General features: G+C 32.4%; 22 non-coding genes across 22 annotated transcripts; all 22 read right to left on the reverse strand.

Annotated features, from left to right (window-relative positions):
- Positions 1 to 693: 693 nt before the first annotated feature.
- On the reverse strand, positions 694 to 764 carry TRNAG-CCC (transfer RNA glycine (anticodon CCC)). The gene has a single exon. It is a non-coding gene; the product is annotated as a tRNA-Gly (tRNA).
- Positions 765 to 1,214: 450 nt separating this feature from the next.
- TRNAG-CCC (transfer RNA glycine (anticodon CCC)) lies at positions 1,215 to 1,285 on the reverse strand. The gene has a single exon. It is a non-coding gene; the product is annotated as a tRNA-Gly (tRNA).
- Positions 1,286 to 2,249: 964 nt separating this feature from the next.
- TRNAG-CCC (transfer RNA glycine (anticodon CCC)) lies at positions 2,250 to 2,320 on the reverse strand. The gene has a single exon. It is a non-coding gene; the product is annotated as a tRNA-Gly (tRNA).
- A 450-nt stretch (positions 2,321 to 2,770) lies between these two features.
- On the reverse strand, positions 2,771 to 2,841 carry TRNAG-CCC (transfer RNA glycine (anticodon CCC)). The gene has a single exon. It is a non-coding gene; the product is annotated as a tRNA-Gly (tRNA).
- Positions 2,842 to 3,806: 965 nt separating this feature from the next.
- Positions 3,807 to 3,877, reverse strand: TRNAG-CCC (transfer RNA glycine (anticodon CCC)). Its single transcript has one exon. It is a non-coding gene; the product is annotated as a tRNA-Gly (tRNA).
- A 450-nt stretch (positions 3,878 to 4,327) lies between these two features.
- TRNAG-CCC (transfer RNA glycine (anticodon CCC)) lies at positions 4,328 to 4,398 on the reverse strand. Its single transcript has one exon. It is a non-coding gene; the product is annotated as a tRNA-Gly (tRNA).
- A 966-nt stretch (positions 4,399 to 5,364) lies between these two features.
- On the reverse strand, positions 5,365 to 5,435 carry TRNAG-CCC (transfer RNA glycine (anticodon CCC)). Its single transcript has one exon. It is a non-coding gene; the product is annotated as a tRNA-Gly (tRNA).
- Positions 5,436 to 5,885: 450 nt separating this feature from the next.
- TRNAG-CCC (transfer RNA glycine (anticodon CCC)) lies at positions 5,886 to 5,956 on the reverse strand. Its single transcript has one exon. It is a non-coding gene; the product is annotated as a tRNA-Gly (tRNA).
- Positions 5,957 to 6,920: 964 nt separating this feature from the next.
- Positions 6,921 to 6,991, reverse strand: TRNAG-CCC (transfer RNA glycine (anticodon CCC)). The gene has a single exon. It is a non-coding gene; the product is annotated as a tRNA-Gly (tRNA).
- A 450-nt stretch (positions 6,992 to 7,441) lies between these two features.
- TRNAG-CCC (transfer RNA glycine (anticodon CCC)) lies at positions 7,442 to 7,512 on the reverse strand. Its single transcript has one exon. It is a non-coding gene; the product is annotated as a tRNA-Gly (tRNA).
- Positions 7,513 to 8,477: 965 nt separating this feature from the next.
- TRNAG-CCC (transfer RNA glycine (anticodon CCC)) lies at positions 8,478 to 8,548 on the reverse strand. Its single transcript has one exon. It is a non-coding gene; the product is annotated as a tRNA-Gly (tRNA).
- A 450-nt stretch (positions 8,549 to 8,998) lies between these two features.
- Positions 8,999 to 9,069, reverse strand: TRNAG-CCC (transfer RNA glycine (anticodon CCC)). Its single transcript has one exon. It is a non-coding gene; the product is annotated as a tRNA-Gly (tRNA).
- A 965-nt stretch (positions 9,070 to 10,034) lies between these two features.
- Positions 10,035 to 10,105, reverse strand: TRNAG-CCC (transfer RNA glycine (anticodon CCC)). Its single transcript has one exon. It is a non-coding gene; the product is annotated as a tRNA-Gly (tRNA).
- Positions 10,106 to 10,555: 450 nt separating this feature from the next.
- TRNAG-CCC (transfer RNA glycine (anticodon CCC)) lies at positions 10,556 to 10,626 on the reverse strand. The gene has a single exon. It is a non-coding gene; the product is annotated as a tRNA-Gly (tRNA).
- Positions 10,627 to 13,149: 2,523 nt separating this feature from the next.
- TRNAG-CCC (transfer RNA glycine (anticodon CCC)) lies at positions 13,150 to 13,220 on the reverse strand. Its single transcript has one exon. It is a non-coding gene; the product is annotated as a tRNA-Gly (tRNA).
- Positions 13,221 to 14,706: 1,486 nt separating this feature from the next.
- TRNAG-CCC (transfer RNA glycine (anticodon CCC)) lies at positions 14,707 to 14,777 on the reverse strand. The gene has a single exon. It is a non-coding gene; the product is annotated as a tRNA-Gly (tRNA).
- Positions 14,778 to 16,264: 1,487 nt separating this feature from the next.
- TRNAG-CCC (transfer RNA glycine (anticodon CCC)) lies at positions 16,265 to 16,335 on the reverse strand. The gene has a single exon. It is a non-coding gene; the product is annotated as a tRNA-Gly (tRNA).
- Positions 16,336 to 17,821: 1,486 nt separating this feature from the next.
- TRNAG-CCC (transfer RNA glycine (anticodon CCC)) lies at positions 17,822 to 17,892 on the reverse strand. The gene has a single exon. It is a non-coding gene; the product is annotated as a tRNA-Gly (tRNA).
- Positions 17,893 to 19,379: 1,487 nt separating this feature from the next.
- Positions 19,380 to 19,450, reverse strand: TRNAG-CCC (transfer RNA glycine (anticodon CCC)). The gene has a single exon. It is a non-coding gene; the product is annotated as a tRNA-Gly (tRNA).
- A 2,529-nt stretch (positions 19,451 to 21,979) lies between these two features.
- Positions 21,980 to 22,050, reverse strand: TRNAG-CCC (transfer RNA glycine (anticodon CCC)). The gene has a single exon. It is a non-coding gene; the product is annotated as a tRNA-Gly (tRNA).
- Positions 22,051 to 25,615: 3,565 nt separating this feature from the next.
- TRNAG-CCC (transfer RNA glycine (anticodon CCC)) lies at positions 25,616 to 25,686 on the reverse strand. The gene has a single exon. It is a non-coding gene; the product is annotated as a tRNA-Gly (tRNA).
- A 964-nt stretch (positions 25,687 to 26,650) lies between these two features.
- Positions 26,651 to 26,721, reverse strand: TRNAG-CCC (transfer RNA glycine (anticodon CCC)). The gene has a single exon. It is a non-coding gene; the product is annotated as a tRNA-Gly (tRNA).
- Positions 26,722 to 26,743: the final 22 nt, after the last annotated feature.

Below are 26,743 nucleotides of genomic sequence, written 5' to 3' on the forward strand. Positions count from 1 at the left end.
AGTAGCACAATTTTTTTACCTGTGGAGAGGAAGTGTTACTTCTATGCTTTTTAAGAATTTGGTGAATAGAGACATCTTGGATGCTAATCTCTGAGAAATGCAATATTGCAGTTGTTTTAGTGAGATTCAATATATATTAATTTTAAACATTTCATAGGATTCAAAAGACACATTATGCACTAGCCAGGTCTCAAACCAAGGTCGCACGAATGATAATCTTGCATGATACCCCTACACTAGCACATTCTTAAAGAACTACATTCACATAAAAGAAGTCTTACAATCAATTGTTAATCTCTAGTGAAAATTGTGCAATGTGACTGTGTTTTTCAAGTGAAGTTGTACTATCTCCACTGCCTTATAAGTTTCCCACAATAAGAAATACATATATTTAATCTTTGGATGTATTTTTTTTCAAGGAAAGATTTGATAATGACATTGTGGAGCAGATGTAAAAAATTAAGAAATATAATTGACTTCACAATTAAAGCTTTAACTCTTTAGTGTTTGTATCACTGGTACATTTTTTTTACCTGTGGAGAGAAAATGTTACCTCTATGCTTTTTAAGAATTTTGTGAATTGAGACATCTTCAAGGACTATCTCTGAGAAAAGCAATAAAGCTATGTTTTTTATACAGATTAATTATATATTAATTTAACAGATTTTATAGAATTGAAAAGACACACTTTTATGCGCTAGCTGGGACTCGAACCCCGGTCACAAGAATGGGAATCTTGCATGATACCCCTACACTACTAGCGCTTTTTTGCTACCTATAATTCACACAACAAATGACTAACAATCAATTGATGATCTTTAGTCAAAAATGTTCAATTTGGCTATGATTTTCAAGTGAAATTGTACTATTTGCACTGTTGTATAGATTTCCCAAGATAAGAAATACATATCTTTGCTCCATGGATGTATTTTTAGTTCAAGGAAGATTGTGCTAAAGAGTTTTTGGAACAAATGTAGTTAATTCGGAAATGTAATTGCCTTTACAATTGCAGCTTTGGGTCTTTAGTGTTTGTGTCCGTAGCACTTTTTTTTTACCTGTGGAGAGGAAATGTTACTATTATGCTTTTTAAGAATTTGGTGAATAGAGACATCTTGGAGGCTCATCTTTGAGAAATGCAATATTGTAATGTTTTTAGTGAGATTCAATATATATTAATTTGAAAAATGTCATAGGATTCAAAAAACACATTTTCATGCGCTAGCCAGGACTCTAACCCGGGTCACAAGAATGGGAATCTTGCATGATACCCCTACACTACTAGCGCTCTTTAGAAACTTTTAATTCACATAACAAATGACTAACAATCAATTGATAATCTTTAGTCAAAAATGTGCAATTTGGCTATGATTTTCAAGTGAAATTGTACTATTTGCACTGTTGTATAGATTTCCCAAGATAAGAAGTACATACATTTTCTCCATGGATGTATTTTTAGTTCAAGGAAGATTGTGCTAAAGAGTTTGTGGAGCAAATATAAATAATTTGGAAATGTTATTGCCATTACAATAGCAGCTTTGGGACTTTAGTGTTTGTGCCAGTAGCATAATTTTTTTACCTGTGGAGAGGAAGTGTTACTTCTATGCTTTTTAAGAATTTGGTGAATAGAAACATCTTGGATGCTAATCTCTGAGAAATGCAATATTGCAGTGTTTTTAGTGAGATTCAATATATATTAATTTGAAACATTTCATAGGATTCAAAAGACACATTATGCACTAGCCAGGTCTCAAACCAAGGTCGCACGAATGATAATCTTGCATGATACCCCTACACTAGCACATTCTTAAAGAACTACATTCACATAAAAGAAGTCTTACAATCAATTGTTAATCTCTAGTGAAAATTGTGCAATGTGACGGTGTTTTTCAAGTGAAGTTGTACTATCTCCACTGCCTTATAAGTTTCCCACAATAAGAAATACATATATTTACTCTTTGGATGTATTTTTTTCAAGGAAAGATTTGATAATGACATTGTGGAGCAGATGTCAAAAATTAAGAATTATAATTGACTTCACAATTAAAGCTTTAACTCTTTAGTGTTTGTATCACTAGTACATTTTTTTTACCTGTGGAGAGAAAATGTTACCTCTATGCTTTTTAAAAATTTTGTGAATTGATACATTTTCAAGGACTATCTCTGAGAAAAGCAATAAAGCTATGTTTTTTATACAGATTAATTATATATTAATTTAACAGATTTTATAGAATTCAAAAGACACATTTTCATGCGCTAGCCGGGACTCGAACCCGGGTCGCAAGAATGGGAATCTTGCATGATACCCCTACACTACTAGCGCTTTTTAGCTACCTATAATTCACACAACAAATGACTAACAATCAATTGATGATCTTTAGTCAAAAATGTTCAATTTGGCTATGATTTTCAAGTGAAATTGTACTATTTGCACTGTTGTATAGATTTCCCAAGATAAGAAATACATATCTTTGCTCCATGGATGTATTTTTAGTTCAAAGAAGATTGTGCTAAAGAGTTTGTGGAACAAATATAAATAATTCGGAAATGTAATTGCCTTTACAATAGCTGCTTTGGGTCTTTAGTGTTTGTGTCAGTAGCACATTTTTTTTACCTGTGGAGAGGAAATGTTACTATTATGCTTTTTAAGAATTTGGTGAATAGAGACATCTTGGAGGCTCATCTTTGAGAAATGCAATATTGTAATGTTTTTAGTGAGATTCAATATATATTAATTTGAAAAATGTCTTAGGATTCAAAAGACACATTTTCATGCGCTAGCCGGGACTCGAACCCGGGCCGCAAGAATGGGAATCTTGCATGATACCCCTACTCTACTAGCGCTCTTTAGAAACCTTTAATTCACACAACAAATGACTAACACTCAATTGATAATCTTTAGTCAAAAATGTGCAATTTGGCTATGATTTTCAAGTGAAATTGTTCTATTTGCACTGTAGTATAGATTTCCCAAGATAAGAAGTACATACATTTGCTCCATGGATGTATTTTTAGTTCAAGGAAGATTGTGCTAAAGAGTTTTTGGAGCAAATATAAATAATTCGGAAATGTAATTGCCTTTACAATAGCAGCTTTGGGACTTTAGTGTTTGTGTCAGTAGCACAATTTTTTTACCTGTGGAGAGGAAGTGTTACTTCTATGCTTTTTAAGAATTTGGTGAATAGAAACATCTTGGATGCTAATCTCTGAGAAATGCAATATTGCAGTTGTTTTAGTGAGATTCAATATATATTAATTTTAAACATTTCATAGGATTCAAAAAACACATTATGCACTAGCCAGGTCTCAAACCAAGGTCGCACGAATGATAATCTTGCATGATACCCCTACACTAGCACATTCTTAAAGAACTACATTCACATAAAAGAAGTCTTACAATCAATTGTTAATCTCTAGTGAAAATTGTGCAATGTGACTGTGTTTTTCAAGTGAAGTTGTACTATCTCCACTGCCTTATAAGTTTCCCACAATAAGAAATACATATATTTAATCTTTGGATGTATTTTTTTTCAAGGAAAGATTTGATAATGACATTGTGGAGCAGATGTAAAAAATTAAGAAATATAATTGACTTCACAATTAAAGCTTTAACTCTTTAGTGTTTGTATCACTGGTACATTTTTTTTACCTGTGGAGAGAAAATGTTACCTCTATGCTTTTTAAGAATTTTGTGAATTGAGACATCTTCAAGGACTATCTCTGAGAAAAGCAATAAAGCTATGTTTTTTATACAGATTAATTATATATTAATTTAACAGATTTTATAGAATTGAAAAGACACACTTTTATGCGCTAGCTGGGACTCGAACCCCGGTCACAAGAATGGGAATCTTGCATGATACCCCTACACTACTAGCGCTTTTTAGCTACCTATAATTCACACAACAAATGACTAACAATCAATTGATGATCTTTAGTCAAAAATGTTCAATTTGGCTATGATTTTCAAGTGAAATTGTACTATTTGCACTGTTGTATAGATTTCCCAAGATAAGAAATACATATCTTTGCTCCATGGATGTATTTTTAGTTCAAAGAAGATTGTGCTAAAGAGTTTGTGGAACAAATATAAATAATTCGGAAATGTAATTGCCTTTACAATAGCTGCTTTGGGTCTTTAGTGTTTGTGTCAGTAGCACATTTTTTTTACCTGTGGAGAGGAAATGTTACTATTATGCTTTTTAAGAATTTGGTGAATAGAGACATCTTGGAGGCTCATCTTTGAGAAATGCAATATTGTAATGTTTTTAGTGAGATTCAATATATATTAATTTGAAAAATGTCTTAGGATTCAAATGACACATTTTCATGCGCTAGCCGGGACTCGAACCCGGGCCGCAAGAATGGGAATCTTGCATGATACCCCTACTCTACTAGCGCTCTTTAGAAACCTTTAATTCACACAACAAATGACTAACAATCAATTGATAATCTTTAGTCAAAAATTTTCAATTTGGCTATGATTTTCAAGTGAAATTGTACTATTTGCACTGTTGTATAGATTTCCCAAGATAAGAAGTACATACATTTTCTCCATGGATGTATTTTTAGTTCAAGGAAGATTGTGCTAAAGAGTTTGTGGAGCAAATATAAATAATTTGGAAATGTTATTGCCATTACAATAGCAGCTTTGGGACTTTAGTGTTTGTGTCAGTAGCACAATTTTTTTTACCTGTGGAGAGGAAGTGTTACTTCTATGCTTTTTAAGAATTTGGTGAATAGAGACATCTTGGATGCTAATCTCTGAGAAATGCAATATTGCAGTTGTTTTAGTGAGATTCAATATATATTAATTTTAAACATTTCATAGGATTCAAAAGACACATTATGCACTAGCCAGGTCTCAAACCAAGGTCGCACGAATGATAATCTTGCATGATACCCCTACACTAGCACATTCTTAAAGAACTACATTCACATAAAAGAAGTCTTACAATCAATTGTTAATCTCTAGTGAAAATTGTGCAATGTGACGGTGTTTTTCAAGTGAAGTTGTACTATCTCCACTGCCTTATAAGTTTCCCACAATAAGAAATACATATATTTAATCTTTGGATGTATTTTTTTTCAAGGAAAGATTTGATAATGACATTGTGGAGCAGATGTAAAAAATTAAGAAATATAATTGACTTCACAATTAAAGCTTTAACTCTTTAGTGTTTGTATCACTGGTACATTTTTTTTACCTGTGGAGAGAAAATGTTACCTCTATGCTTTTTAAGAATTTTGTGAATTGAGACATCTTCAAGGACTATCTCTGAGAAAAGCAATAAAGCTATGTTTTTTATACAGATTAATTATATATTAATTTAACAGATTTTATAGAATTGAAAAGACACACTTTTATGCGCTAGCTGGGACTCGAACCCCGGTCACAAGAATGGGAATCTTGCATGATACCCCTACACTACTAGCGCTTTTTAGCTACCTATAATTCACACAACAAATGACTAACAATCAATTGATGATCTTTAGTCAAAAATGTTCAATTTGGCTATGATTTTCAAGTGAAATTGTACTATTTGCACTGTTGTATAGATTTCCCAAGATAAGAAATACATATCTTTGCTCCATGGATGTATTTTTAGTTCAAGGAAGATTGTGCTAAAGAGTTTTTGGAACAAATGTAGTTAATTCGGAAATGTAATTGCCTTTACAATTGCAGCTTTGGGTCTTTAGTGTTTGTGTCCGTAGCACTTTTTTTTTACCTGTGGAGAGGAAATGTTACTATTATGCTTTTTAAGAATTTGGTGAATAGAGACATCTTGGAGGCTCATCTTTGAGAAATGCAATATTGTAATGTTTTTAGTGAGATTCAATATATATTAATTTGAAAAATGTCATAGGATTCATAAAACACATTTTCATGCGCTAGCCAGGACTCTAACCCGGGTCACAAGAATGGGAATCTTGCATGATACCCCTACACTACTAGCGCTCTTTAGAAACTTTTAATTCACATAACAAATGACTAACAATCAATTGATAATCTTTAGTCAAAAATGTGCAATTTGGCTATGATTTTCAAGTGAAATTGTACTATTTGCACTGTTGTATAGATTTCCCAAGATAAGAAGTACATACATTTTCTCCATGGATGTATTTTTAGTTCAAGGAAGATTGTGCTAAAGAGTTTGTGGAGCAAATATAAATAATTTGGAAATGTTATTGCCATTACAATAGCAGCTTTGGGACTTTAGTGTTTGTGCCAGTAGCATAATTTTTTTACCTGTGGAGAGGAAGTGTTACTTCTATGCTTTTTAAGAATTTGGTGAATAGAAACATCTTGGATGCTAATCTCTGAGAAATGCAATATTGCAGTGTTTTTAGTGAGATTCAATATATATTAATTTGAAACATTTCATAGGATTCAAAAGACACATTATGCACTAGCCAGGTCTCAAACCAAGGTCGCACGAATGATAATCTTGCATGATACCCCTACACTAGCACATTCTTAAAGAACTACATTCACATAAAAGAAGTCTTACAATCAATTGTTAATCTCTAGTGAAAATTGTGCAATGTGACGGTGTTTTTCAAGTGAAGTTGTACTATCTCCACTACCTTATAAGTTTCCCACAATAAGAAATACATATATTTACTCTTTGGATGTATTTTTTTCAAGGAAAGATTTGATAATGACATTGTGGAGCAGATGTCAAAAATTAAGAATTATAATTGACTTCACAATTAAAGCTTTAACTCTTTAGTGTTTGTATCACTAGTACATTTTTTTTACCTGTGGAGAGAAAATGTTACCTCTATGCTTTTTAAAAATTTTGTGAATTGATACATTTTCAAGGACTATCTCTGAGAAAAGCAATAAAGCTATGTTTTTTATACAGATTAATTATATATTAATTTAACAGATTTTATAGAATTGAAAAGACACATTTTCATGCGCTAGCCGGGACTCGAACCCGGGTCGCAAGAATGGGAATCTTGCATGATACCCCTACACTACTAGCGCTTTTTAGCTACCTATAATTCACACAACAAATGACTAACAATCAATTGATGATCTTTAGTCAAAAATGTTCAATTTGGCTATGATTTTCAAGTGAAATTGTACTATTTGCACTGTTGTATAGATTTCCCAAGATAAGAAATACATATCTTTGCTCCATGGATGTATTTTTAGTTCAAAGAAGATTGTGCTAAAGAGTTTGTGGAACAAATATAAATAATTCGGAAATGTAATTGCCTTTACAATAGCTGCTTTGGGTCTTTAGTGTTTGTGTCAGTAGCACATTTTTTTTACCTGTGGAGAGGAAATGTTACTATTATGCTTTTTAAGAATTTGGTGAATAGAGACATCTTGGAGGCTCATCTTTGAGAAATGCAATATTGTAATGTTTTTAGTGAGATTCAATATATATTAATTTGAAAAATGTCTTAGGATTCAAAAGACACATTTTCATGCGCTAGCCGGGACTCGAACCCGGGCCGCAAGAATGGGAATCTTGCATGATACCCCTACTCTACTAGCGCTCTTTAGAAACCTTTAATTCACACAACAAATGACTAACACTCAATTGATAATCTTTAGTCAAAAATGTGCAATTTGGCTATGATTTTCAAGTGAAATTGTTCTATTTGCACTGTAGTATAGATTTCCCAAGATAAGAAGTACATACATTTGCTCCATGGATGTATTTTTAGTTCAAGGAAGATTGTGCTAAAGAGTTTTTGGAGCAAATATAAATAATTCGGAAATGTAATTGCCTTTACAATAGCAGCTTTGGGACTTTAGTGTTTGTGTCAGTAGCACAATTTTTTTACCTGTGGAGAGGAAGTGTTACTTCTATGCTTTTTAAGAATTTGGTGAATAGAAACATCTTGGATGCTAATCTCTGAGAAATGCAATATTGCAGTTGTTTTAGTGAGATTCAATATATATTAATTTTAAACATTTCATAGGATTCAAAAAACACATTATGCACTAGCCAGGTCTCAAACCAAGGTCGCACGAATGATAATCTTGCATGATACCCCTACACTAGCACATTCTTAAAGAACTACATTCACATAAAAGAAGTCTTACAATCAATTGTTAATCTCTAGTGAAAATTGTGCAATGTGACTGTGTTTTTCAAGTGAAGTTGTACTATCTCCACTGCCTTATAAGTTTCCCACAATAAGAAATACATATATTTAATCTTTGGATGTATTTTTTTTCAAGGAAAGATTTGATAATGACATTGTGGAGCAGATGTAAAAAATTAAGAAATATAATTGACTTCACAATTAAAGCTTTAACTCTTTAGTGTTTGTATCACTGGTACATTTTTTTTACCTGTGGAGAGAAAATGTTACCTCTATGCTTTTTAAGAATTTTGTGAATTGAGACATCTTCAAGGACTATCTCTGAGAAAAGCAATAAAGCTATGTTTTTTATACAGATTAATTATATATTAATTTAACAGATTTTATAGAATTGAAAAGACACACTTTTATGCGCTAGCTGGGACTCGAACCCCGGTCACAAGAATGGGAATCTTGCATGATACCCCTACACTACTAGCGCTTTTTAGCTACCTATAATTCACACAACAAATGACTAACAATCAATTGATGATCTTTAGTCAAAAATGTTCAATTTGGCTATGATTTTCAAGTGAAATTGTACTATTTGCACTGTTGTATAGATTTCCCAAGATAAGAAATACATATCTTTGCTCCATGGATGTATTTTTAGTTCAAGGAAGATTGTGCTAAAGAGTTTTTGGAACAAATGTAGTTAATTCGGAAATGTAATTGCCTTTACAATTGCAGCTTTGGGTCTTTAGTGTTTGTGTCCGTAGCACTTTTTTTTTACCTGTGGAGAGGAAATGTTACTATTATGCTTTTTAAGAATTTGGTGAATAGAGACATCTTGGAGGCTCATCTTTGAGAAATGCAATATTGTAATGTTTTTAGTGAGATTCAATATATATTAATTTGAAAAATGTCATAGGATTCAAAAAACACATTTTCATGCGCTAGCCGGGACTCGAACCCGGGCCGCAAGAATGGGAATCTTGCATGATACCCCTACTCTACTAGCGCTCTTTAGAAACCTTTAATTCACACAACAAATGACTAACACTCAATTGATAATCTTTAGTCAAAAATGTGCAATTTGGCTATGATTTTCAAGTGAAATTGTTCTATTTGCACTGTAGTATAGGTTTCCCAAGATAAGAAGTACATACATTTGCTCCATGGATGTATTTTTAGTTCAAGGAAGATTGTGCTAAAGAGTTTTTGGAGCAAATATAAATAATTCGGAAATGTAATTGCCTTTACAATAGCAGCTTTGGGACTTTAGTGTTTGTGTCAGTAGCACAATTTTTTTACCTGTGGAGAGGAAGTGTTACTTCTATGCTTTTTAAGAATTTGGTGAATAGAGACATCTTGGATGCTAATCTCTGAGAAATGCAATATTGCAGTTGTTTTAGTGAGATTCAATATATATTAATTTTAAACATTTCATAGGATTCAAAAGACACATTATGCACTAGCCAGGTCTCAAACCAAGGTCGCACGAATGATAATCTTGCATGATACCCCTACACTAGCACATTCTTAAAGAACTACATTCACATAAAAGAAGTCTTACAATCAATTGTTAATCTCTAGTGAAAATTGTGCAATGTGACTGTGTTTTTCAAGTGAAGTTGTACTATCTCCACTGCCTTATAAGTTTCCCACAATAAGAAATACATATATTTAATCTTTGGATGTATTTTTTTTCAAGGAAAGATTTGATAATGACATTGTGGAGCAGATGTAAAAAATTAAGAAATATAATTGACTTCACAATTAAAGCTTTAACTCTTTAGTGTTTGTATCACTGGTACATTTTTTTTACCTGTGGAGAGAAAATGTTACCTCTATGCTTTTTAAGAATTTTGTGAATTGAGACATCTTCAAGGACTATCTCTGAGAAAAGCAATAAAGCTATGTTTTTTATACAGATTAATTATATATTAATTTAACAGATTTTATAGAATTGAAAAGACACACTTTTATGCGCTAGCTGGGACTCGAACCCCGGTCACAAGAATGGGAATCTTGCATGATACCCCTACACTACTAGCGCTTTTTTGCTACCTATAATTCACACAACAAATGACTAACAATCAATTGATGATCTTTAGTCAAAAATGTTCAATTTGGCTATGATTTTCAAGTGAAATTGTACTATTTGCACTGTTGTATAGATTTCCCAAGATAAGAAATACATATCTTTGCTCCATGGATGTATTTTTAGTTCAAGGAAGATTGTGCTAAAGAGTTTTTGGAACAAATGTAGTTAATTCGGAAATGTAATTGCCTTTACAATTGCAGCTTTGGGTCTTTAGTGTTTGTGTCCGTAGCACTTTTTTTTTACCTGTGGAGAGGAAATGTTACTATTATGCTTTTTAAGAATTTGGTGAATAGAGACATCTTGGAGGCTCATCTTTGAGAAATGCAATATTGTAATGTTTTTAGTGAGATTCAATATATATTAATTTGAAAAATGTCATAGGATTCAAAAAACACATTTTCATGCGCTAGCCAGGACTCTAACCCGGGTCACAAGAATGGGAATCTTGCATGATACCCCTACACTACTAGCGCTCTTTAGAAACTTTTAATTCACATAACAAATGACTAACAATCAATTGATAATCTTTAGTCAAAAATGTGCAATTTGGCTATGATTTTCAAGTGAAATTGTACTATTTGCACTGTTGTATAGATTTCCCAAGATAAGAAGTACATACATTTTCTCCATGGATGTATTTTTAGTTCAAGGAAGATTGTGCTAAAGAGTTTGTGGAGCAAATATAAATAATTTGGAAATGTTATTGCCATTACAATAGCAGCTTTGGGACTTTAGTGTTTGTGCCAGTAGCATAATTTTTTTACCTGTGGAGAGGAAGTGTTACTTCTATGCTTTTTAAGAATTTGGTGAATAGAAACATCTTGGATGCTAATCTCTGAGAAATGCAATATTGCAGTGTTTTTAGTGAGATTCAATATATATTAATTTGAAACATTTCATAGGATTCAAAAGACACATTATGCACTAGCCAGGTCTCAAACCAAGGTCGCACGAATGATAATCTTGCATGATACCCCTACACTAGCACATTCTTAAAGAACTACATTCACATAAAAGAAGTCTTACAATCAATTGTTAATCTCTAGTGAAAATTGTGCAATGTGACGGTGTTTTTCAAGTGAAGTTGTACTATCTCCACTGCCTTATAAGTTTCCCACAATAAGAAATACATATATTTACTCTTTGGATGTATTTTTTTTCAAGGAAAGATTTGATAATGACATTGTGGAGCAGATGTCAAAAATTAAGAATTATAATTGACTTCACAATTAAAGCTTTAACTCTTTAGTGTTTGTATCACTAGTACATTTTTTTTACCTGTGGAGAGAAAATGTTACCTCTATGCTTTTTAAAAATTTTGTGAATTGATACATTTTCAAGGACTATCTCTGAGAAAAGCAATAAAGCTATGTTTTTTATACAGATTAATTATATATTAATTTAACAGATTTTATAGAATTCAAAAGACACATTTTCATGCGCTAGCCGGGACTCGAACCCGGGTCGCAAGAATGGGAATCTTGCATGATACTCCTACACTACTCGCGCTTTTTAGCTACCTATAATTTACACAACAAATGACTAACAATCAATTGATGATCTTTTGTCAAAAATGTTCAATTTGGCTATGATTTTCAAGTGAAATTGTACTATTTGCACTGTTGTATAGATTTCCCAAGATAAGAAATACATGTCTTTGCTCCATGGATGTATTTTTAGTTCAAGGAAGATTGTGCTAAAGAGTTTTTGGAACAAATGTAGTTAATTCGGGAAATGTAATTGCCTTTACAATAGCAGCTTTGGGTCTTTAGTGTTTGTGTCCGTAGCACTTTTTTTTTACCTGTGGAGAGGAAATGTTACTATTATGCTTTTTAAGAATTTGCTGAATAGAGACATCTTGGAGGCTCATCTTTGAGAAATGCAATATTGTAATGTTTTTAGTGAGATTCAATATATATTAATTTGAAAAATGTCATAGGATTCAAAAAACACATTTTCATGCGCTAGCCGGGACGCGAACCCGGGTCGCACGAATGGGAATCTTGCATGATACCCCTACACTACTAGCGCTCTTTAGAAATCTTTAATTCGCACAACAAATAACTAACAATCAATTGATAATCTTTAGTCAAAAATGTTCAATTTGGCTATGATTTTCAAGTGAAATTGTACTATTTGCACTGTTGTATAGATTTCCCAAGATAAGAAGTACATACATTTTCTCCATGGATGTATTTTTAGTTCAAGGAAGATTGTGCTAAAGAGTTTGTGGAGCAAATATAAATAATTTGGAAATGTTATTGCCATTACAATAGCAGCTTTGGGACTTTAGTGTTTGTGCCAGTAGCATAATTTTTTTACCTGTGGAGAGGAAGTGTTACTTCTATGCTTTTTAAGAATTTGGTGAATAGAAACATCTTGGATGCTAATCTCTGAGAAATGCAATATTGCAGTGTTTTTAGTGAGATTCAATATATATTAATTTGAAACATTTCATAGGATTCAAAAGACACATTATGCACTAGCCAGGTCTCAAACCAAGGTCGCACGAATGATAATCTTGCTTGATACCCCTACACTAGCACATTCTTAAAGAACTACATTCACATAAAAGAAGTCTTACAATCAATTGTTAATCTCTAGTGAAAATTGTGCAATGTGACGGTGTTTTTCAAGTGAAGTTGTACTATCTCCACTGCCTTATAAGTTTCCCACAATAAGAAATACATATATTTACTCTTTGGATGTATTTTTTTTCAAGGAAAGATTTGATAATGACATTGTGGAGCAGATGTCAAAAATTAAGAATTATAATTGACTTCACAATTAAAGCTTTAACTCTTTAGTGTTTGTATCACTAGTACATTTTTTTTACCTGTGGAGAGAAAATGTTACCTCTATGCTTTTTAAAAATTTTGTGAATTGATACATTTTCAAGGACTATCTCTGAGAAAAGCAATAAAGCTATGTTTTTTATACAGATTAATTATATATTAATTTAACAGATTTTATACAATTCAAAAGACACATTTTCATGCGCTAGCTGGGACTCGAACCCGGGTCGCAAGAATGGGAATCTTGCATGATACCCCTACACTACTAGCGCTTTTTAGCTACCTATAATTCACACATCAAATGACTAACAATCAATTGATGATCTTTAGTCAAAAATGTTCAATTTGGCTATGATTTTCAAGTGAAATTGTACTATTTGCACTGTTGTATAGATTTCCCAAGATAAGAAATACATATCTTTGCTCCATGGATGTATTTTTAGTTCAAAGAAGATTGTGCTAAAGAGTTTGTGGAACAAATATAAATAATTCGGAAATGTAATTGCCTTTACAATAGCTGCTTTGGGTCTTTAGTGTTTGTGTCAGTAGCACATTTTTTTTACCTGTGGAGAGGAAATGTTACTATTATGCTTTTTAAGAATTTGGTGAATAGAGACATCTTGGAGGCTCATCTTTGAGAAATGCAATATTGTAATGTTTTTAGTGAGATTCAATATATATTAATTTGAAAAATGTCTTAGGATTCAAAAGACACATTTTCATGCGCTAGCCGGGACTGGAACCCGGGCCGCAAGAATGGGAATCTTGCATGATACCCCTACTCTACTAGCGCTCTTTAGAAACCTTTAATTCACACAACAAATGACTAACACTCAATTGATAATCTTTAGTCAAAAATGTGCAATTTGGCTATGATTTTCAAGTGAAATTGTTCTATTTGCACTGTAGTATAGATTTCCCAAGATAAGAAGTACATACATTTGCTCCATGGATGTATTTTTAGTTCAAGGAAGATTGTGCTAAAGAGTTTTTGGAGCAAATATAAATAATTCGGAAATGTAATTGCCTTTACAATAGCAGCTTTGGGACTTTAGTGTTTGTGTCAGTAGCACAATTTTTTTACCTGTGGAGAGGAAGTGTTACTTCTATGCTTTTTAAGAATTTGGTGAATAGAGACATCTTGGATGCTAATCTCTGAGAAATGCAATATTGCAGTTGTTTTAGTGAGATTCAATATATATTAATTTTAAACATTTCATAGGATTCAAAAGACACATTATGCACTAGCCAGGTCTCAAACCAAGGTCGCACGAATGATAATCTTGCATGATACCCCTACACTAGCACATTCTTAAAGAACTACATTCACATAAAAGAAGTCTTACAATCAATTGTTAATCTCTAGTGAAAATTGTGCAATGTGACTGTGTTTTTCAAGTGAAGTTGTACTATCTCCACTGCCTTATAAGTTTCCCACAATAAGAAATACATATATTTAATCTTTGGATGTATTTTTTTTCAAGGAAAGATTTGATAATGACATTGTGGAGCAGATGTAAAAAATTAAGAAATATAATTGACTTCACAATTAAAGCTTTAACTCTTTAGTGTTTGTATCACTGGTACATTTTTTTTACCTGTGGAGAGACAATGTTACCTCTATGCTTTTTAAGAATTTTGTGAATTGAGACATCTTCAAAGACTATCTCTGAGAAAAGCAATAAAGCTATGTTTTTTATACAGATTAATTATATATTAATTTAACAGATTTTATAGAATTGAAAAGACACACTTTTATGCGCTAGCTGGGACTCGAACCCCGGTCACAAGAATGGGAATCTTGCATGATACCCCTACACTACTAGCGCTTTTTAGCTACCTATAATTCACACAACAAATGACTAACAATCAATTGATGATCTTTAGTCAAAAATGTTCAATTTGGCTATGATTTTCAAGTGAAATTGTACTATTTGCACTGTTGTATAGATTTCCCAAGATAAGAAATACATATCTTTGCTCCATGGATGTATTTTTAGTTCAAGGAAGATTGTGCTAAAGAGTTTTTGGAACAAATGTAGTTAATTCGGGAAATGTAATTGCCTTTACAATAGCAGCTTTGGGTCTTTAGTGTTTGTGTCCGTAGCACTTTTTTTTTACCTGTGGAGAGGAAATGTTACTATTATGCTTTTTAAGAATTTGCTGAATAGAGACATCTTGGAGGCTCATCTTTGAGAAATGCAATATTGTAATGTTTTTAGTGAGATTCAATATATATTAATTTGAAAAATGTCATAGGATTCAAAAAACACATTTTCATGCGCTAGCCGGGACGCGAACCCGGGTCGCACGAATGGGAATCTTGCATGATACCCCTACACTACTAGCGCTCTTTAGAAATCTTTAATTCGCACAACAAATAACTAACAATCAATTGATAATCTTTAGTCAAAAATGTTCAATTTGGCTATGATTTTCAAGTGAAATTGTACTATTTGCACTGTTGTATAGATTTCCCAAGATAAGAAGTACATACATTTTCTCCATGGATGTATTTTTAGTTCAAGGAAGATTGTGCTAAAGAGTTTGTGGAGCAAATATAAATAATTTGGAAATGTTATTGCCATTACAATAGCAGCTTTGGGACTTTAGTGTTTGTGCCAGTAGCATAATTTTTTTACCTGTGGAGAGGAAGTGTTACTTCTATGCTTTTTAAGAATTTGGTGAATAGAAACATCTTGGATGCTAATCTCTGAGAAATGCAATATTGCAGTGTTTTTAGTGAGATTCAATATATATTAATTTGAAACATTTCATAGGATTCAAAAGACACATTATGCACTAGCCAGGTCTCAAACCAAGGTCGCACGAATGATAATCTTGCTTGATACCCCTACACTAGCACATTCTTAAAGAACTACATTCACATAAAAGAAGTCTTACAATCAATTGTTAATCTCTAGTGAAAATTGTGCAATGTGACGGTGTTTTTCAAGTGAAGTTGTACTATCTCCACTGCCTTATAAGTTTCCCACAATAAGAAATACATATATTTACTCTTTGGATGTATTTTTTTTCAAGGAAAGATTTGATAATGACATTGTGGAGCAGATGTCAAAAATTAAGAATTATAATTGACTTCACAATTAAAGCTTTAACTCTTTAGTGTTTGTATCACTAGTACATTTTTTTTACCTGTGGAGAGAAAATGTTACCTCTATGCTTTTTAAAAATTTTGTGAATTGATACATTTTCAAGGACTATCTCTGAGAAAAGCAATAAAGCTATGTTTTTTATACAGATTAATTATATATTAATTTAACAGATTTTATACAATTCAAAAGACACATTTTCATGCGCTAGCTGGGACTCGAACCCGGGTCGCAAGAATGGGAATCTTGCATGATACCCCTACACTACTAGCGCTTTTTAGCTACCTATAATTCACACATCAAATGACTAACAATCAATTGATGATCTTTAGTCAAAAATGTTCAATTTGGCTATGATTTTCAAGTGAAATTGTACTATTTGCACTGTTGTATAGATTTCCCAAGATAAGAAATACATATCTTTGCTCCATGGATGTATTTTTAGTTCAAAGAAGATTGTGCTAAAGAGTTTGTGGAACAAATATAAATAATTCGGAAATGTAATTGCCTTTACAATAGCTGCTTTGGGTCTTTAGTGTTTGTGTCAGTAGCACATTTTTTTTACCTGTGGAGAGGAAATGTTACTATTATGCTTTTTAAGAATTTGGTGAATAGAGACATCTTGGAGGCTCATCTTTGAGAAATGCAATATTGTAATGTTTTTAGTGAGATTCAATATATATTAATTTGAAAAATGTCTTAGGATTCAAAAGACACATTTTCATGCGCTAGCCGGGACTGGAACCCGGGCCGCAAGAATGGGAATCTTGCATGATACCCCTACTCTACTAGCGCTCTTTAGAAACCTTTAATTCACACAACAAATGACTAACACTCAATTGATAATCTTTAGTCAAAAATGTGCAATTTGGCTATGATTTTCAAGTGAAATTGTTCTATTTGCACTGTAGTATAGATTTCCCAAGATAAGAAGTACATACATTTGCTCCATGGATGTATTTTTAGTTCAAGGAAGATTGTGCTAAAGAGTTTTTGGAGCAAATATAAATAATTCGGAAATGTAATTGCCTTTACAATAGCAGCTTTGGGACTTTAGTGTTTGTGTCAGTAGCAAAATTTTTTTACCTGTGGAGAGGAAGTGTTACTTCTATGCTTTTTAAGAATTTGGTGAATAGAGACATCTTGGATGCTAATCTCTGAGAAATGCAATATTGCAGTTGTTTTAGTGAGATTCAATATATATTAATTTGAAACATTTCATAGGATTCAAAAGACACATTATGCACTAGCCAGGTCTCAAACCAAGGTCGCACGAATGATAATCTTGCATGATACCCCTACACTAGCACATTCTTAAAGAACTACATTCACATAAAAGAAGTCTTACAATCAATTGTTAATCTCTAGTGAAAATTGTGCAATGTGACTGTGTTTTTCAAGTGAAGTTGTACTATCTCCACTGCCTTATAAGTTTCCCACAATAAGAAATACATATATTTAATCTTTGGATGTATTTTTTTTCAAGGAAAGATTTGATAATGACATTGTGGAGCAGATGTAAAAAATTAAGAAATATAATTGACTTCACAATTAAAGCTTTAACTCTTTAGTGTTTGTATCACTGGTACATTTTTTTTACCTGTGGAGAGAAAATGTTACCTCTATGCTTTTTAAGAATTTTGTGAATTGAGACATCTTCAAAGACTATCTCTGAGAAAAGCAATAAAGCTATGTTTTTTATACAGATTAATTATATATTAATTTAACAGATTTTATAGAATTGAAAAGACACACTTTTATGCGCTAGCTGGGACTCGAACCCCGGTCACAAGAATGGGAATCTTGCATGATACCCCTACACTACTAGCGCTTTTTAGCTACCTATAATTCACACAACAAATGACTAACAATCAATTGATGATCTTTAGTCAAAAATGTTCAATTTGGCTATGATTTTCAAGTGAAATTGTACTATTTGCACTGTTGTATAGATTTCCCAAGATAAGAAATACATATCTTTGCTCCATGGATGTATTTTTAGTTCAAGGAAGATTGTGCTAAAGAGTTTTTGGAACAAATGTAGTTAATTCGGGAAATGTAATTGCCTTTACAATAGCAGCTTTGGGTCTTTAGTGTTTGTGTCCGTAGCACTTTTTTTTTACCTGTGGAGAGGAAATGTTACTATTATGCTTTTTAAGAATTTGCTGAATAGAGACATCTTGGAGGCTCATCTTTGAGAAATGCAATATTGTAATGTTTTTAGTGAGATTCAATATATATTAATTTGAAAAATGTCATAGGATTCAAAAAACACATTTTCATGCGCTAGCCGGGACGCGAACCCGGGTCGCACGAATGGGAATCTTGCATGATACCCCTACACTACTAGCGCTCTTTAGAAATCTTTAATTCGCACAACAAATAACTAACAATCAATTGATAATCTTTAGTCAAAAATGTTCAATTTGGCTATGATTTTCAAGTGAAATTGTACTATTTGCACTGTTGTATAGATTTCCCAAGATAAGAAGTACATACATTTTCTCCATGGATGTATTTTTAGTTCAAGGAAGATTGTGCTAAAGAGTTTGTGGAGCAAATATAAATAATTTGGAAATGTTATTGCCATTACAATAGCAGCTTTGGGACTTTAGTGTTTGTGCCAGTAGCATAATTTTTTTACCTGTGGAGAGGAAGTGTTACTTCTATGCTTTTTAAGAATTTGGTGAATAGAAACATCTTGGATGCTAATCTCTGAGAAATGCAATATTGCAGTGTTTTTAGTGAGATTCAATATATATTAATTTGAAACATTTCATAGGATTCAAAAGACACATTATGCACTAGCCAGGTCTCAAACCAAGGTCGCACTAATGATAATCTTGCTTGATACCCCTACACTAGCACATTCTTAAAGAACTACATTCACATAAAAGAAGTCTTACAATCAATTGTTAATCTCTAGTGAAAATTGTGCAATGTGACGGTGTTTTTCAAGTGAAGTTGTACTATCTCCACTGCCTTATAAGTTTCCCACAATAAGAAATACATATATTTACTCTTTGGATGTATTTTTTTTCAAGGAAAGATTTGATAATGACATTGTGGAGCAGATGTCAAAAATTAAGAATTATAATTGACTTCACAATTAAAGCTTTAACTCTTTAGTGTTTGTATCACTAGTACATTTTTTTTACCTGTGGAGAGAAAATGTTACCTCTATGCTTTTTAAAAATTTTGTGAATTGATACATTTTCAAGGACTATCTCTGAGAAAAGCAATAAAGCTATGTTTTTTATACAGATTAATTATATATTAATTTAACAGATTTTATACAATTCAAAAGACACATTTTCATGCGCTAGCTGGGACTCGAACCCGGGTCGCAAGAATGGGAATCTTGCATGATACCCCTACACTACTAGCGCTTTTTAGCTACCTATAATTCACACATCAAATGACTAACAATCAATTGATGATCTTTAGTCAAAAATGTTCAATTTGGCTATGATTTTCAAGTGAAATTGTACTATTTGCACTGTTGTATAGATTTCCCAAGATAAGAAATACATATCTTTGCTCCATGGATGTATTTTTAGTTCAAAGAAGATTGTGCTAAAGAGTTTGTGGAACAAATATAAATAATTCGGAAATGTAATTGCCTTTACAATAGCTGCTTTGGGTCTTTAGTGTTTGTGTCAGTAGCACATTTTTTTTACCTGTGGAGAGGAAATGTTACTATTATGCTTTTTAAGAATTTGGTGAATAGAGACATCTTGGAGGCTCATCTTTGAGAAATGCAATATTGTAATGTTTTTAGTGAGATTCAATATATATTAATTTGAAAAATGTCTTTGGATTCAAAAGACACATTTTCATGCGCTAGCCGGGACTGGAACCCGGGCCGCAAGAATGGGAATCTTGCATGATACCCCTACTCTACTAGCGCTCTTTAGAAACCTTTAATTCACACAACAAATGACTAACACTCAATTGATAATCTTTAGTCAAAAATGTGCAATTTGGCTATGATTTTCAAGTGAAATTGTTCTATTTGCACTGTAGTATAGATTTCCCAAGATAAGAAGTACATACATTTGCTCCATGGATGTATTTTTAGTTCAAGGAAGATTGTGCTAAAGAGTTTTTGGAGCAAATATAAATAATTCGGAAATGTAATTGCCTTTACAATAGCAGCTTTGGGACTTTAGTGTTTGTGTCAGTAGCACAATTTTTTTACCTGTGGAGAGGAAGTGTTACTTCTATGCTTTTTAAGAATTTGGTGAATAGAGACATCTTGGATGCTAATCTCTGAGAAATGCAATATTGCAGTTGTTTTAGTGAGATTCAATATATATTAATTTGAAACATTTCATAGGATTCAAAAGACACATTATGCACTAGCCAGGTCTCAAACCAAGGTCGCACGAATGATAATCTTGCATGATACCCCTACACTAGCACATTCTTAAAGAACTACATTCACATAAAAGAAGTCTTACAATCAATTGTTAATCTCTAGTGAAAATTGTGCAATGTGACTGTGTTTTTCAAGTGAAGTTGTACTATCTCCACTGCCTTATAAGTTTCCCACAATAAGAAATACATATATTTAATCTTTGGATGTATTTTTTTTCAAGGAAAGATTTGATAATGACATTGTGGAGCAGATGTAAAAAATTAAGAAATATAATTGACTTCACAATTAAAGCTTTAACTCTTTAGTGTTTGTATCACTGGTACATTTTTTTTACCTGTGGAGAGAAAATGTTACCTCTATGCTTTTTAAGAATTTTGTGAATTGAGACATCTTCAAAGACTATCTCTGAGAAAAGCAATAAAGCTATGTTTTTTATACAGATTAATTATATATTAATTTAACAGATTTTATAGAATTGAAAAGACACACTTTTATGCGCTAGCTGGGACTCGAACCCCGGTCACAAGAATGTGAATCTTGCATGATACCCCTACACTACTAGCGCTTTTTAGCTACCTATAATTCACACAACAAATGACTAACAATCAATTGATGATCTTTAGTCAAAAATGTTCAATTTGGCTATGATTTTCAAGTGAAATTGTACTATTTGCACTGTTGTATAGATTTCCCAAGATAAGAAATACATATCTTTGCTCCATGGATGTATTTTTAGTTCAAGGAAGATTGTGCTAAAGAGTTTTTGGAACAAATGTAGTTAATTCGGGAAATGTAATTGCCTTTACAATAGCAGCTTTGGGTCTTTAGTGTTTGTGTCCGTAGCACTTTTTTTTTACCTGTGGAGAGGAAATGTTACTATTATGCTTTTTAAGAATTTGCTGAATAGAGACATCTTGGAGGCTCATCTTTGAGAAATGCAATATTGTAATGTTTTTAGTGAGATTCAATATATATTAATTTGAAAAATGTCATAGGATTCAAAAAACACATTTTCATGCGCTAGACGGGACGCGAACCCGGGTCGCACGAATGGGAATCTTGCATGATACCCCTACACTACTCGCGCTTTTTAGCTACCTATAATTTACACAACAAATGACTAACAATCAATTGATGATCTTTAGTCAAAAATGTTCAATTTGGCTATGATTTTCAAGTGAAATTGTACTATTTGCACTGTTGTATAGATTTCCCAAGATAAGAAATACATATCTTTGCTCCATGGATGTATTTTTAGTTCAAGGAAGATTGTGCTAAAGAATTTGTGGAACAAATATAAATAATTCGGAAATGTAATTGCCTTTACAATAGCAGCTTTGGGTCTTTAGTGTTTGTGTCAGTAGCACATTTTTTTTACCTGTGGAGAGGAAATGTTACTATTATGCTTTTTAAGAATTTGGTGAATAGAGACATCTTGGAGGCTCATCTTTGAGAAATGCAATATTGTAATGTTTTTAGTGAGATTCAATATATATTCATTTGAAAAATGTCATAGGATTCAAAAAACACATTTTCATGCACTAGGCGGGACTCGAACCCGGGTCACAAGAATGGGAATCTTGCATGATACCCCTACACTACTAGCGCTCTTTAGAAATCTTTAATTCGCACAACAAATAACTAACAATCAATTGATAATCTTTAGTCAAAAATGTTCAATTTGGCTATGATTTTCAAGTGAAATTGTACTATTTGCACTGTTGTATAGATTTCCCAAGATAAGAAGTACATACATTTTCTCCATGGATGTATTTTTAGTTCAAGGAAGATTGTGCTAAAGAGTTTGTGGAGCAAATATAAATAATTTGGAAATGTTATTGCCATTACAATAGCAGCTTTGGGACTTTAGTGTTTGTGCCAGTAGCATAATTTTTTTACCTGTGGAGAGGAAGTGTTACTTCTATGCTTTTTAAGAATTTGGTGAATAGAAACATCTTGGATGCTAATCTCTGAGAAATGCAATATTGCAGTGTTTTTAGTGAGATTCAATATATATTAATTTGAAACATTTCATAGGATTCAAAAGACACATTATGCACTAGCCAGGTCTCAAACCAAGGTCGCACTAATGATAATCTTGCTTGATACCCCTACACTAGCACATTCTTAAAGAACTACATTCACATAAAAGAAGTCTTACAATCAATTGTTAATCTCTAGTGAAAATTGTGCAATGTGACGGTGTTTTTCAAGTGAAGTTGTACTATCTCCACTGCCTTATAAGTTTCCCACAATAAGAAATACATATATTTACTCTTTGGATGTATTTTTTTTCAAGGAAAGATTTGATAATGACATTGTGGAGCAGATGTCAAAAATTAAGAATTATAATTGACTTCACAATTAAAGCTTTAACTCTTTAGTGTTTGTATCACTAGTACATTTTTTTTACCTGTGGAGAGAAAATGTTACCTCTATGCTTTTTAAAAATTTTGTGAATTGATACATTTTCAAGGACTATCTCTGAGAAAAGCAATAAAGCTATGTTTTTTATACAGATTAATTATATATTAATTTAACAGATTTTATACAATTCAAAAGACACATTTTCATGCGCTAGCTGGGACTCGAACCCGGGTCGCAAGAATGGGAATCTTGCATGATACCCCTACACTACTAGCACTTTTTAGCTACCTATAATTCACACATCAAATGACTAACAATCAATTGATGATCTTTAGTCAAAAATGTTCAATTTGGCTATGATTTTCAAGTGAAATTGTACTATTTGCACTGTTGTATAGATTTCCCAAGATAAGAAATACATATCTTTGCTCCATGGATGTATTTTTAGTTCAAAGAAGATTGTGCTAAAGAGTTTGTGGAACAAATATAAATAATTCGGAAATGTAATTGCCTTTACAATAGCTGCTTTGGGTCTTTAGTGTTTGTGTCAGTAGCACATTTTTTTTACCTGTGGAGAGGAAATGTTACTATTATGCTTTTTAAGAATTTGGTGAATAGAGACATCTTGGAGGCTCATCTTTGAGAAATGCAATATTGTAATGTTTTTAGTGAGATTCAATATATATTAATTTGAAAAATGTCTTAGGATTCAAAAGACACATTTTCATGCGCTAGCCGGGACTGGAACCCGGGCCGCAAGAATGGGAATCTTGCATGATACCCCTACTCTACTAGCGCTCTTTAGAAACCTTTAATTCACACAACAAATGACTAACACTCAATTGATAATCTTTAGTCAAAAATGTGCAATTTGGCTATGATTTTCAAGTGAAATTGTTCTATTTGCACTGTAGTATAGATTTCCCAAGATAAGAAGTACATACATTTGCTCCATGGATGTATTTTTAGTTCAAGGAAGATTGTGCTAAAGAGTTTTTGGAGCAAATATAAATAATTCGGAAATGTAATTGCCTTTACAATAGCAGCTTTGGGACTTTAGTGTTTGTGTCAGTAGCACAATTTTTTTACCTGTGGAGAGGAAGTGTTACTTCTATGCTTTTTAAGAATTTGGTGAATAGAGACATCTTGGATGCTAATCTCTGAGAAATGCAATATTGCAGTTGTTTTAGTGAGATTCAATATATATTAATTTGAAACATTTCATAGGATTCAAAAGACACATTATGCACTAGCCAGGTCTCAAACCAAGGTCGCACGAATGATAATCTTGCATGATACCCCTACACTAGCACATTCTTAAAGAACTACATTCACATAAAAGAAGTCTTACAATCAATTGTTAATCTCTAGTGAAAATTGTGCAATGTGACTGTGTTTTTCAAGTGAAGTTGTACTATCTCCACTGCCTTATAAGTTTCCCACAATAAGAAATACATATATTTAATCTTTGGATGTATTTTTTTTCAAGGAAAGATTTGATAATGACATTGTGGAGCAGATGTAAAAAATTAAGAAATATAATTGACTTCACAATTAAAGCTTTAACTCTTTAGTGTTTGTATCACTGGTACATTTTTTTTACCTGTGGAGAGAAAGTGTTACCTCTATGCTTTTTAAGAATTTTGTGAATTGAGACATCTTCAAAGACTATCTCTGAGAAAAGCAATAAAGCTATGTTTTTTATACAGATTAATTATATATTAATTTAACAGATTTTATAGAATTGAAAAGACACACTTTTATGCGCTAGCTGGGACTCGAACCCCTGTCACAAGAATGGGAATCTTGCATGATACCCCTACACTACTAGCGCTTTTTAGCTACCTATAATTCACACAACAAATGACTAACAATCAATTGATGATCTTTAGTCAAAAATGTTCAATTTGGCTATGATTTTCAAGTGAAATTGTACTATTTGCACTGTTGTATAGATTTCCCAAGATAAGAAATACATATCTTTGCTCCATGGATGTATTTTTAGTTCAAGGAAGATTGTGCTAAAGAGTTTTTGGAACAAATGTAGTTAATTCGGGAAATGTAATTGCCTTTACAATAGCAGCTTTGGGTCTTTAGTGTTTGTGTCCGTAGCACTTTTTTTTTACCTGTGGAGAGGAAATGTTACTATTATGCTTTTTAAGAATTTGCTGAATAGAGACATCTTGGAGGCTCATCTTTGAGAAATGCAATATTGTAATGTTTTTAGTGAGATTCAATATATATTAATTTGAAAAATGTCATAGGATTCAAAAAACACATTTTCATGCGCTAGACGGGACGCGAACCCGGGTCGCACGAATGGGAATCTTGCATGATACCCCTACACTACTCGCGCTTTTTAGCTACCTATAATTTACACAACAAATGACTAACAATCAATTGATGATCTTTAGTCAAAAATGTTCAATTTGGCTATGATTTTCAAGTGAAATTGTACTATTTGCACTGTTGTATAGATTTCCCAAGATAAGAAATACATATCTTTGCTCCATGGATGTATTTTTAGTTCAAGGAAGATTGTGCTAAAGAATTTGTGGAACAAATATAAATAATTCGGAAATGTAATTGCCTTTACAATAGCAGCTTTGGGTCTTTAGTGTTTGTGTCAGTAGCACATTTTTTTTACCTGTGGAGAGGAAATGTTACTATTATGCTTTTTAAGAATTTGGTGAATAGAGACATCTTGGAGGCTCATCTTTGAGAAATGCAATATTGTAATGTTTTTAGTGAGATTCAATATATATTCATTTGAAAAATGTCATAGGATTCAAAAAACACATTTTCATGCACTAGGCGGGACTCGAACCCGGGTCACAAGAATGGGAATCTTGCATGATACCCCTACACTACTAGCGCTCTTTAGAAATCTTTAATTCGCACAACAAATAACTAACAATCAATTGATAATCTTTAGTCAAAAATGTTCAATTTGGCTATGATTTTCAAGTGAAATTGTACTATTTGCACTGTTGTATAGATTTCCCAAGATAAGAAGTACATACATTTTCTCCATGGATGTATTTTTAGTTCAAGGAAGATTGTGCTAAAGAGTTTGTGGAGCAAATATAAATAATTTGGAAATGTTATTGCCATTACAATAGCAGCTTTGGGACTTTAGTGTTTGTGCCAGTAGCATAATTTTTTTACCTGTGGAGAGGAAGTGTTACTTCTATGCTTTTTAAGAATTTGGTGAATAGAAACATCTTGGATGCTAATCTCTGAGAAATGCAATATTGCAGTGTTTTAGTGAGATTCAATATATATTAATTTGAAACATTTCATAGGATTCAAAAGACACATTATGCACTAGCCAGGTCTCAAACCAAGGTCGCACGAATGATAATCTTGCTTGATACCCCTACACTAGCACATTCTTAAAGAACTACATTCACATAAAAGAAGTCTTACAATCAATTGTTAATCTCTAGTGAAAATTGTGCAATGTGACGGTGTTTTTCAAGTGAAGTTGTACTATCTCCACTGCCTTATAAGTTTCCCACAATAAGAAATACATATATTTACTCTTTGGATGTATTTATTTTCAAGGAAAGATTTGATAATGACATTGTGGAGCAGATGTCAAAAATTAAGAATTATAATTGACTTCACAATTAAAGCTTTAACTCTTTAGTGTTTGTATCACTAGTACATTTTTTTTACCTGTGGAGAGAAAATGTTACCTCTATGCTTTTTAAAAATTTTGTGAATTGATACATTTTCAAGGACTATCTCTGAGAAAAGCAATAAAGCTATGTTTTTTATACAGATTAATTATATATTAATTTAACAGATTTTATAGAATTCAAAAGACACATTTTCATGCGCTAGCCGGGACTCGAACCCGGGTCGCAAGAATGGGAATCTTGCATGATACCCCTACACTACTAGCGCTTTTTAGCTACCTATAATTCAC

This window comes from Taudactylus pleione, unplaced genomic scaffold (genome assembly GCF_031769625.1).
Source record: "Taudactylus pleione unplaced genomic scaffold, aTauple2 ptg000497l, whole genome shotgun sequence".
NCBI classification, from domain to species: domain Eukaryota; kingdom Metazoa; phylum Chordata; class Amphibia; order Anura; family Myobatrachidae; genus Taudactylus; species Taudactylus pleione.